This window comes from Primulina huaijiensis, chromosome 11 (genome assembly GCF_012295235.1).
Source record: "Primulina huaijiensis isolate GDHJ02 chromosome 11, ASM1229523v2, whole genome shotgun sequence".
Classification (NCBI taxonomy): Eukaryota; Viridiplantae; Streptophyta; class Magnoliopsida; order Lamiales; family Gesneriaceae; genus Primulina; species Primulina huaijiensis.
The window spans coordinates 7,392,144-7,404,808 of NC_133316.1; the positions used below are offsets into that span (position 1 = coordinate 7,392,144).

The window sequence follows — 12,665 nt, forward strand, 5'->3', positions numbered from 1 at the left end:
AAATTAATTTCAAATAAGCGTGAGGCCCGCGTGAAATAAAATAAAATAAAAATTTAAAAACATTAATCCAAAATTCATGGGGCCGCCCCACGCGTTTTGTGGCGCGTACTGGCACGCGCCAGACAGTGTCTGCACGCGCCAATTACGGAAAAAAATTGAGATAGGGGAGGAGCGTTCAAAAAAAAATTTGAGAATTGAACGCCCCTCTCTCTACCAATTACGAAAAAAAATTGAGAGAAGGGCGTTCTATAATGCCCACTCACAATGGAGGAAAGTGTTAAATGGGCATTGTAACACCCTCATTGTGAGTGTCCTAAAAAATAATATTTATCATCTTCCTCATTCATCTTCTCTCTCCTCGTAATTTCTCTCTCCTCCCATAAACAAAAACTCAACCAAATCCGTCACCTTCGACCGGCTTTACTACCTCCGTCGGTGGGCGAAAATTTAAAATAACCATAGATTCAGAAAGTTCTCGACCTAGTCTTTCCATCGATACCACTTTGCTAGGTTAAATCGTGCCTTCAGGAGAATCATCGGAAACCCATCGACCCTCTTCGTCGGAAAACCTGAAAAACTTCGGGATTTGGTCGTTTATGGTTAGTCCTAGCTACAGGAATAAGTTTCACAAAGTTCTGACCACTTTCCGACGATTCCTGCCATTTTCTGTGCGATTTAGACCAAATGACGTCATGTCTGCCGCCGGTCACCGCCTAGCTCGGTTTTATTTTTGAATTTGAACATTCCGAGCTCGATTTCCTGCCCCTATATTTCGAGTAGCAAGCTGCCCTTATGTGAGGAGATTCGTTAGTTTGATTAAATTCGATTTTGGTCCAAATATCGCATTGATATTGATAAATTATTGGATCATTCTTGTTGTTCCGGAGTTGATGGATTTTATGGTATTGTTGGATCAATTTTATTTATATGTGCTTATATGTGAATAATTATGTGTTGTGGGTAGTCTATTAAGTTAAGCCCAAAATAAAGTTATCAACTAAGGTTTCGGGCTATTGGGCTTTAATGTATCTAATAGGTTGTTGGGCCTTTAATGTGTATAGACATAAGTGTAATTTCTATTTTTATGATGGGCTAAAACAGAAATATCAGAAGATATTGATAGCATTATCTATATATGGGTCATGGTCCCCAGATATCGCGTTATCACTTTCACTATTCTCTCCCCCATTAAGAAAATAGTTTTTAAGAGAAAACTAAAGGATTCTCTGAAGGAAATAGCGCGTAGATCTGGAAGATCAAGGCACGTTCTACAGAATTCAGGATTATGGCTTTAGGTACGCTTCCGCTTAAGTTTTCAATCAAATTCTTAATGATTTAGCATGTTGGATTCTGTGGTTTATGGGTTTTCCCCAACAAGTGGTATTAGAGTCATTAATGCTTCAATCATTGATATTTGTTAAAATTTTTGGATATTATTTGGATCCAGATCTAGAAAAGAAAATTATGTTTAAAACTTTTCTGTTATGGCTTCAGATCTGAAATTTTTTTTGATATGGATTCAGATCTGAAAAATATTTTGATATGGATTCAGATCTGGAAAATATTTTGGACGAAAACCAAATCTTTTAAAGTTTCAGTTTTTGGTAAAAAAGATTTGGTTGAAGATTTTAAGGATTTGGTATAAGATTTCGATTTTCCTTCCAGCTTTTGTTCAACAAGATATTTTTGAGGAAAATCGAAAATTTGGAATAATTTTTATTTTTTAAAAAAAACAATTCGGTACGGATCCGGGTCGACCCGTACGGATCCGGGTCGGGTCGACCACTATGGAATTTCCGAAAATTTTAAAAAAAAATTTCGGTTAAGGTTAAATTAAATATTCAATTATTCAAATAATGATAAGGTTATATGTATTTTTAAAATTGATTAATTGAAATAAAATATCGCCAAAGTGACCTCTTTTATGGAAATTAATTTTATTTTGAAATACAAAAGGATTTTGGTATATGTGATTTATATGAATATTAATCGGCCCAAAGGAAGGTTAATATTTAATATAATTACATATGTATTTGTGGTGGTAAACATTGATAGTTGTTCGATTTTTTCATGTGAATAATAAATCGGCCCAAAGGAAGGTTGTTATTTGACATGATAGTTGCTATCTGTGATTGATTGCTGCACCAGGATATCACTTACAAGTTAATCTTTTGCCCAAAGATGAAACATTAATGGAGTGCTCGATATTATGTTTATGGGGTTTACATTATTTGAATTTATTGATTATTTTATTTGGATATTTGGTTGAAGATATATATTTGGTTTTTTCGTTTTCTGTTTAGATTTGACTCCTGAAAATATTCATTCCAACATAAATTCTATTCCTATGTTAAATGGCTCTAATTTTAAATCATGGCAAGAGAATTTATTGATAATTATCGGAGTCATGGATTTAGACCTTGCGATAAGGGTTGACTCTCCTTCCACCATTACAGATAAGAGTACATCTGATGAAAAGAGGGAGTTTGAAAGGTGGGAGAGATTGAATCGCATGTGTAAGATGATCATGAAGAGGGCTATTCCAGAGACATTCAGGGGCACAATGTCTAGAGACATTGCTCCGGCTAAGGCTTTCTTTCAAGACCTCGAAAAGAGGTTTGCTAAAAGTTAAAAGTCTGAAATTGGTACACTTTTGGCAAGCCTAGTTTCAATGAGGTACAGGGGAAGGGCAACATCAGGGAGTACATTATGGAAATGTCTCGTCTTGCTTCAAGGTTGAAAGCACTGAAGCTTGACCTCTCTGAGGACTTGCTCTGGAGCATCTGGTTTTGATATTTTTTCCTCCTCAGTTTAACCAGTTCAAGGTGAGCTATAACTGTCAGAAAGAGACTTGGTCTCTGAATGAGCTCATCTCACACTGTGTCCAAGAAGAGGAAAGGTTGAAGCGAGACAAGACAGAAAGTGCTCATTATGCTTCTACCTCGAAGGATAAAGGAAAGAAAAAGAAGGATAAGGAAGCTGCAGATACATAGCCTCCGAAGAAACAACAGAAGAATTTGTAGTGATTTTCAAAGTTTTGGTTTTTTTTTTCTGTGGCAATGATGGGCATATGAAGAAGCATTGCAGTAATTATCACGCTTGGCGTGCTAAGAAAGGTATGCTTCTGAATATGGTTTGTTCTGAGGTTAAATTAACTACAGTACATAGACACACGTGGTGGATAGATTCTGGTGCAACAACTCACATCAGTGTGTCTATGCAGGGTTGCCTGGATTGCCGAAAACCAAGTAATGTTGAAAGATTCATCTATGTTGGTGACGGCAACAAAGTTGAAGTTGAGGCAATAGGAAAATTTAAATTATTGTTAAATACAAGAATAAATTTGGATCTTTATGAAACATTTGTTGTACCGTCTTTTAGACGGAATTTGATTTCCATTTCTGCATTGGACAAATTTTGTTATTCTTGTTCTTTTGGAAATGGAATATTCAGTTTGTTTCTCGATTCAAAATTGGTTGGTTCCGGTTCTTTATTAGGATACGATAATCTTTATTCTTCGGATGTTATTGCTTCATTTAATGAATCCCTGCAAACAAGTAGAGGCACTAAAAGAAAATTAACAAGTGAGAATTCAGCTGCATTATGGCACAAAAGATTAGGTCATATCTCTGAAAAGAGAATAAGGAGACTTGTATCAGACGAAATTCTTGAACCTTTAGATTACACAGATTTTAATAATTGTGTTAATTGTATAAAGGGAAAGCAAGCCAACAAAAGGAGATTTGAAGCCAACAGGTGTTCAGGCGTCTTAGAACTTATACATACTGATATTTGTGGACCATTCCCTTCAGCTTCTTGGAATGGTCAACAATATTTTATAACGTTCACAGACGATTTTTCAAGATATGGCTTCATTTATCTCATTCATGAAAAGTCACAGTCATTGTATGTGTTCAAAAACTATAAAGCTGAAGTTGAAAATCAACTTGGCTTAAAGATTAAAAGCGTTAGATCTGACCGTGGTGGGGAATACTATGGTAGATATGACGGTTCAGGTGAACAACATCTAGGACCTTTTGCCAAATTCCTAGAGGAATGCGGTATCGTCCCACAGTACACCATGCCGGGTTCGCCCACTATGAATGGTGTTGCTGAAAGACGAAACAGAACGCTTAAGGACATGGTGAGGAGTATGATCAGTCATTCTACCTTACCAGAATCACTCTGAGGAGAAGCACTAAAGACCGTAGCATATATCCTTAACAAGGTTCCAATTAAGGCAGCGACCAAAACCCTTTATGAACTTTGGACGGGTAAAAATCCCAGTTTTAAGCATCTGCACGTTTGGGGATGTCCATCTGAGGCAAGGCCTTACAAGCCTAATGAAAAGAAACTGGACTCAAGGACGGTTAGTTGTTATTTTATTTGATACTCTGAAAGATCCAGGGGGTACAAGTTTTATGATCCCACAAGTAAGTCGATTTTTGAGTCAGGAAATTCCCGGTTCTTTGAGGATGTTGAGTTTGCGGGGGGAGATAAAGTCAGGGATATTATCTTTGAAGAGGAATATGTAAATATTCCCACAGGTGTCTTGGACATTGATCAGGATCACATTCCTCAATTTGACCAAGACATAATACAGGAAGATAATATTAGAGATCCTCCCATTCCAGATGAACAAACTCAAGCACCTCCATAACCTATTACATTAAGAAGATCCACTAGAGAGCGGAGAAATGCAGTGCCAGATGATTATATTATATTTCTTCAAGAACATGAGGCAGACATTGGATTGATGGAGGATGATTCTATTAACTTCCGTCAAGCCATGGAAAATTCTAACTCTCAAAAGTGAAATGATGCCATGAATGAGGAGATAAAGTCCATGAAGGACAATGACGTATGAGATCTTGTCCCATGCCTAAAGGTACGAAGCCCATTGGTTGTAAATGGATATTTAAAACCAAGAGAGATTAGAAAGGAAACGTGGAAAGATATAAGGCTCGTTTTGTTGCTAAAGGCTTTACACAGAAAGAAGGCATTGATTATAAAGAAACTTTCTCTCTGGTTTCTTCGAAAGACTCTTTAAGGATTATAATGGCTTTGGTGGTGCATTTCGATCTTGAGTTTCATCAGATGGATGTAAAGACTGTGTTTCTAAATGGTGACATTGATGAAACGATTTATATTGTGCAATAAAAAAATTTTGTGTCCAAAGACACAAATAATGTGGTTTGCAAATTAAAGAAATCCATCTATGGGCTCAAGCATGCATCTCGATAATGGTATTTCAAATTTCATAAAGTGATCATCTCGTTTGGTTTTGAGATGAATTTGTTCGATGATTGTGTGTACCATAAGTTCAATGGGAATACGTATATTTTTCTAGTTTTATATGTTGATGACATTCTGCTCGCTAGCAACGATATAGAGTTGTTGCATGACACCAAGAGATTTCTAGCTAACAATTTTGAGATGAAAGATCTTGGTGATGCATCTTTTGTACTGGGTATTCAGATACATCGTGATCGTTCTCGAGGTATTCTTAGATTACCTCAGAAAGGCTATATCGCGAAAGTTCTCAAGCGATATGGGATGCAAGATTGTAAACCAACGGATACCCCTGTGGCTAAGGGAGACAAATTTAGTCTCAAACAATGCCCAAAGAATGATTTTGAGGAAAATGAGATGCAGAAGATTCCCTATGCATCTGCAGTGGGGAGTCTGATGTATGCTCAGGTTTGTACACGTCGAGATATTGCGTACGTGACAGGAATGTTGGGACGATATTTAAGTAATGCAGGAATGGAACATTGGAAAGCAGTCAAAATGGTTTTACGGTACGTACAGAGAACAAAAGATTACATGCTTATATATCGGAGGTTGGATCAGCTTGAGATCATTGGGTATACTGACTCTGATTTTGCTGGATGCCAAGACAGTATGAAATCTACATCGGGCTACATCTATCTCTGTGCTGGAGGTGCCATTTCCTGGAAGAGTATTAAACCGTCACTTATAGCCTCTTCCACCATGGCAGCTGAGTTTGTAGAGTGTTATGAGACATCCAATCATGGAATATGGCTGCAAAATTTTGTCACGAGACTGCGCATTGTTGATGGCATTGAAAGGCCACTAAGATTACATTGTGACAATAAATCAGCAGTTATGTATTCCAATAACAACAGGAGCTCGACGAAGTCAAAACACATTGACATCAAGTTTCTGGTTGTTAAAGAAAGAATTCTGAGTGGAAAGTTGCCTATTGAGCATATCGGTGCGAACTCCATGGTTGCGGATCCGCTTACTAAGGTACTACCACTCAAACATTTTTATGAGTACACTGTTAGTATGTGTGTTATGTCAATTGAGAAAATTCAGTTTTAGTGGGAGTTTGTTATTTTAAATGATTTTCAGTTGTAGACATTTTCAGTTACAGTTATGTAAATTATTTTCTGCAGTAATAAATTTCAAGTTAAGTCACACTCTGATTATGGTTTAAAGTTTGATCTCAATAAGGTTAAGGGAGGACCGGTTGGAAATAGGCATTTACGGCTACATTGCATAAAATTTCCACGCTACACATCCACTTCATGATCCATGTCATTCAGTTGTGTTGGCATATGTGACCATTGATGGGTCTCGCTACCTTGAGTGTAGCGAAGACTGCTTTGATCCTATGTTGATATGATTGATGGACCGGATTGGTTATAGATACATTTCGAAATGACAACAATTTTGAGCTCATAAGGTTATTTTCACAAACATAATTATAAGGTTGCACATGTAGCCCAAATGGGAGATTGTTAAATGAATTTTATTTATATGGGCTTATATGTTAATTATTATGTGTTGTGGGTTGTCTATTAAGTTAAACCCAAAATAAAGTGATCAAATAAGGTTTCGGGTTATTGGGCTTTAATGTATCTAATAGGTTGTTGGGCCTTTAATGTGTAGAGACATAAGTGTAATTTCAGTTTTTATGATGGGCTAAAACAGAAATATCAGAAGATATTGTCAGCATTATCTATATATATGGGTCATGGTCCCCAGATCTCACGTTATCACTTTCACTATTCTCTCCCCCATTAAGAAAATAGTTCTGGAGAGAAAACTAAAAGATTTTCTAAAGGAAAGAGCGCGCAGATATGGAATTTCAAGACACGTTCTAAAGAATTCAGGATTATGGCTTCAGGTACACTTACGCTTAAGTTTTCAGTCAAATTCTTAATGATTTAGCATGTTGGATTCTATGCTTTATGGATTTTGCCCAAAAAGTATATCTCGGTGAACCTATAATTTATGGTTGAACTAAAGACACTCATAATATGCTTAAATATATTTTTAAGAGCTTCTAAGTCTAAAAGTGCGTAAACTAACCAACCAACCTAAAAAAAAAAGAAGAACAATCTATCTATTCGGTGAATCTGTGTAAGCTGTTCATATTAAAAATAAAGTGATATTCTCTTATGGTTTATGTGAGTGTGGGAGCAACAGAACATAAATTAAAGATACAAAATAACAGTAAGAATAATTTATAAAAACTCGGAACTCGGTTTATTATTTTCCCACAATATTATATGTTAATCTACAAGAGGAAGAATTGAGTAACCGGGAATCACTCGGGAAGCCGAGGCCGATACTATGAGTGCAAAACAATTGAATTTTATTCAAACAAGAATAATAACCACCTTGAAACTTTTTTCTAATAGAAAAAAGGCAAAACACAGCGTAAAGACTCCTGCTTCACCTAAACTTGTAGAGTTAATTGTTGGGTTTGAAGTGAGTTTGAGTCTTACTGGCTGAACTTTTAGGGTTGGGTTGAACTAAAAATGTAATTATTTGAGGATTTAATGATATATCGAGGATTATAGAAATTTATTATAAATAATTCGAGCTAATAAAATAATTAGATTTGAATATTGTGAATTTTGAGATGTTAGCATTATGTCAATGATTTAATCATAAATTTGATATGAGATTAACCCCTAGGTCCTACAAAACATGATATTAAATAATGTAGGTTCATTTATATCAAAGCATCGACAACTTTAAAAAATGTGTATTTGAATTTTTTAATTACAACTAAATAACTTAAAATCATATTTTTATGATGTTATTTTTAATATTATTTAATGCTTAATGAATTCTTTATTATTATGTGAGTATATACTTATATTTTTAAAAATAATTATGCAGGATCAAATAATGCAGAAGACATGGATGGACTACCCTCGTGCAAGTCTTCAATATCGGGTGGGAATCCTACACTTTTTAAGTTATGCATATGTTGATGCAAATGGTGAAGTCAAGAAACCATGTCCTTGTTGCAAATGCATAAACTCGTCAAATCATGATGGTGCAACAATGTACGAACATTTGACTATAAATTGTATGTTACCAGATTATCGCATTTGGGATTTTCATGGAGAAAAGTCGATGGGACAATCTTGTAATATATAACATGAGTAGTGGGCTTCATACTTCATTGAAGATGGTTTCTGAGAAGTCTAACCACAGACAAGTGGTGCAAGAAATGTTACATGAAGCATTCGGGATACCTGAAGAACCATTTATGAATAATGAAAATTGCTTTGGTACATTGACAAGTCATACGCTGAAGCAATCTAATGTAGTATAGATTGGTTGACGAAGGGAAATAACCGTTATGTACTGGATGCACTGAGTTTTCCAAGTTGACGTTTCTTGTTTAGCTATTTCAGTTGAAAGTGGGTGGGAAATGGAGTGATAAGTCCTTTACAGCATTGTTGGACTTTCTTCGTCGAGTACTTCCGTCTGAGGCGCAGGTACCTAATTCTTTTTATGAGGCAAAAGATTTAATATCCAAATTAGGACTTCATTAAGAAAAAATACATGCTTGTCCAAATGATTGCATGATTTATTGTGGTGAAAACGCGAAAGAACAAGCTTGTAAAGTGTGTAACCTCTCGAGATGGAAGAACTTGCAGAAGCAACCAAAGAAGCCACTGAAAGGTGGAAAAAGACGCCTTCTACTGAAAACTCCTGCCAAAGTTTTTTGGTATTTTCCATTAAAACTAAGGTTACAACGATTATTTATGTCATCTAAGACATCTGAAAGTATGCAGTGGCATTCAAAAAAACGGGCAGTGGATGGAAATCTAAGGCATATGGCTGATTCATTAGCATGGAAGACTTTTGATGAACGACACCATGAATTTGGATATGATCCTAGAAATGTACGGTTGGGTCTTGCCACTGATGGGTTTAATCCATTTAAAAATCAAAGTACTTCACATAGTACTTGGCCAATTGTCCTGATGCCTTACAATTTTCTACCTTGGGAATCCATGAAGTCTCATTCAATTATTTTATCCACCCTAATTCCTGGCCCAAAAGACCTGGAAATGATATTGATGTATATTTACAACCCTTATTCGTTGAACTGAAAGATCTGTGGAGAAATGGTATTTCGACCTATGATGTATGCAATAAAGAAATGTTCCAAATGCAGGTTGCGCTACTTTGGACAATTAGTGACTTTCCTTGTTTGGGAAGTTTGTCTGGATGGAACACATATGCCAAAAATGCATGTCCAACATGTGCTGATAGGACAGATGCATTATAGAAAGAAATGTCATTTAGAGGGCATCGTTGTTTCTTACTTCCAGATTCATAAAGTAGAACGATGGCAAGTTATGGCAAGCAAGAGTAACAGGAGTTAGATTTAAAACTGTTGTCTGGATCTGATGTCCTTTCAATGACTCAATGCAAGAATGTGGTATATGGTAAGAGTAATGCATCTAAACCAGCTGCACGAGTAAAAATAGGGTCCACGGAACAAATGTGGAGAAAACGAAGCATATTTTTTTTAGTATACCATATTGGGAGTTTAACTTGATCAGACATAATTTGGATCCTATGCACATTGAGAAAAATGTTTGTGACAATATTCTTGGGACAATTTTAGATGATTCGACCAAGAGTAAAGATAATGCTGCCGCACATAGAGATTTGAAAATATTAGGTATTATGAGACAATTATGGCCACAGATACAACCAGACGTCAAAGAGTATTTGCCACCTGCATGTTATTGTATGAGCAAAGATGAAAAGAAAATATTTTGTTCTGTGTTGAAAGATATTTGTGTCCCTGATGGTATGTCATCTAATATTTCAAAGTGTGTGGATGTTGGACATTGTAGGATTATGGGTCTGAAAAGTCATTATTGTCACGTCATAATGGAACAATTCCTTCCAATTGTTCTTTTCCACGTGTTATCAAGAAAAGTAATTGGACCATTGATTGTTTTATGTTAATATTTTTGGACAGTGTGTGCAAAGTCATTACGATAAGATGAATTGCAGAAGGCTGAAGAAGGGGTTGTATTGGCTGTATGCCATTTGGAAAGAGTTTTTCCACCATCTTTTTTTACAGTAATGGTGCACTTGGTGTACGAGGCAAGAGTAGCTGGGCCTGTACATTATTGGTGGATGTATCCGATAGAAAGATATCTAGGGAAACTTAAAATTTTTGTTAGAAATAAAGCCCAACCAGAGGCCAACATCGCAGAGGCGTATTTGGCAGATGAATGTGTTGTTTTCTATTCTCGTTAATTGGAGAGTAACAGCTTGTTGTGTAATCATGGAACACGACAAAAAGAGACTCCAAATGTTAAGTTTCCATCATTAGCAATGTTTTCACAAGTAGGAAGACCTACAAAAGGGCGTCAAGTAGTTATTTTGGACAACAAAAATCTTACTCAAGCTCATAGATATATCCTTTCCAACTGTTTAGAATTGCAGCCATATCGTGAGTAAGTATAATTTTTTAAATTTTTTTATTGTTTTCTTAGTAATGGAAGATTCTAACTATTATTGTCAAAATTGAACAGAGAATTTAAAAGCAAACTAAAGAGATGATATAGACATGGTTGTCGTCCAACTAATTCCCTGTTGGAAAATGGTGCAAATGCAATTTGCGGAAAGGTTTGGAAGGCGAGTAAGCAGTATACTTAAAAAAATATATGTATATTACAGCTTCATCATAAAATGGGTTGGTTATGTTTTTAGAGATTTATACCTTATTATAATTGTATGTTATGTATTTTAAAGTTTGATCGAATGAATGAAGAAACTGTTGACTTGGATCTACGTGCGCTTTCACGAGGTCCAAATTCTATTGCCTTTAGTTTTCAATGATTCAATGTAAATGGTTTTGCATTTCGCACAATGGAATCTGAACAGAACAAAAAAGTTCAGAATAGTTGGATCATGGTGCAATCGATGCATGATAATGATGATCATGAGTCAACCTACTACGATAGATTAAATGATGTAATCTCACTTGATTGCGGCAGGCGTGGAAGAATTGTTCTTTTTCGATGTGATTGGGTTAACACTACTTCTGGAACAAAAATTGATTCTTTGGGATTTACAAGGGTTAACTTTTCACCCTTGATACTTACAGGAGAACGAGAAGAGCATGAACCTTTTATTCTAGCTTCACAAGCTCAAATGGTTTATTATGTATGTGATCCAAAAGAAGAGGACTGGTATTGTGTTATTCATCACACACCAAGAGATACATACAATATGGGTGATGAAGATGATATTGATACAATGCATTTTGTTAATATCAATTTTTCTATTGTACAATCACTGTTAAGTGATATAAATGGGGAAGATGTTGAGTTAACTAGAGCTGATGTTGAGGGCTCAATAGTTGATTGCATGCATGTCGCGGCAATGAAACTGATGATGAAAATTTTAATTGAATTTTGTGTTTTCATGCATTTTGGTGAAAAATTATCTTGAGATGGTACGTCATGAATTTAATCTTCTTTATATATGTTAGTGAAGATGATACATTGTATCTATCAAACTAATTGTTTCTTTGAAGGATTCTTACAATGCCTACTTCTCTTGTGAGTTGGAGAACTATTCAGATACTTCACTACAACAAAAATGACTTTCCGCAACGCATGGGCTGGAGAGTTCTATGAGTAACCCGTACGACGCCTATAGAAAGCCCGTGAGGGAAAAGGCCCCTTGAGGGAGCCTAAGATCGGGATAGCCTTGGGTCGATCGGGGTAGTGGGCCGTATGGGCGGTCCACTGGGCCTGTAATGGGTCGTTACAATTTTTATCTCATGCTTGTCAACAATATTGTAGATATTATAATCAACTTTCTACAGGTCCAAGAATCATCTTAATCCCATTTGCAATGCCAAGTTTATTCTTGTTTTATCGAACCTGTAAAAAATAGTAAAAACTTGTAATTACACAACAACTTATATTTTATACAATTTATTATAAAACATATAATATTTAAACATTTAATAAAACAAAAACTATATATTTATATTATAAAACATTTAATTAATGTACAATTTTTATGTTTATCACACCTCCCAACCAGCTTATTGCGTTAATAGCAATACAAAACATATTGATTAATTTAAATAGAAATGTAACACAACTATCTAAGTGTTTAAATTAAATTTGAAAACTGTCAAAGTTATATCAAGATCATTATAATTATAATTTATGAAATAATTTGAGATGATCAATTCAAAGCTTATTTCAGGTAGTTAAATGTACACGGCCTTCAGAAATTCCTAGTAAGAGTCTCAACTCCATATCCTCACAGGTTAATAAATGTTTCAATTTATGGCAACGATTTCTCTCATGGAGTTGGAATACAGATAAATGCTCAGAAAAATG

At 35.4% G+C, this 12,665-nt stretch overlaps 1 long non-coding RNA gene across 1 annotated transcript; it reads left to right on the forward strand.

The window, feature by feature from the left end:
* The first annotated feature begins 334 nt into the window (after positions 1-334).
* LOC140988026 (uncharacterized) lies at positions 335-11,895 on the forward strand. Its single transcript, XR_012177262.1, has 4 exons — positions 335-794; positions 8,161-10,757; positions 10,836-11,761; positions 11,843-11,895. It is a non-coding gene; the product is annotated as an uncharacterized lncRNA (long non-coding RNA).
* The last annotated feature ends 770 nt before the right edge of the window (positions 11,896-12,665 follow it).